We start from the raw sequence: 215 nt of genomic DNA, 5'->3' as shown, positions 1-215 counted from the left end.
ATCCTCCTCCTTATCCTCATCCTTTTTCTCATCCTCATTCTCATCCTTATCCTATCCTTATTCTCATCCTCATCCTCATCCTCCTGCTACCCTCTTCCTTCTCCTCATCCACTTCCTCATCCTTGTCCTCATCCTATCCACATCCTCATCCTCCTCCTCATCCTCATCCTCCTTCACGTCCTCATCCTCATCCTCCTCCTCATCCTATCCTCTTC

This window comes from Lupinus angustifolius, chromosome LG03, assembly GCF_001865875.1.
Source record: "Lupinus angustifolius cultivar Tanjil chromosome LG03, LupAngTanjil_v1.0, whole genome shotgun sequence".
NCBI lineage: Eukaryota > Viridiplantae > Streptophyta > Magnoliopsida > Fabales > Fabaceae > Lupinus > Lupinus angustifolius.
This window is presented reverse-complemented; position numbering follows the sequence as displayed.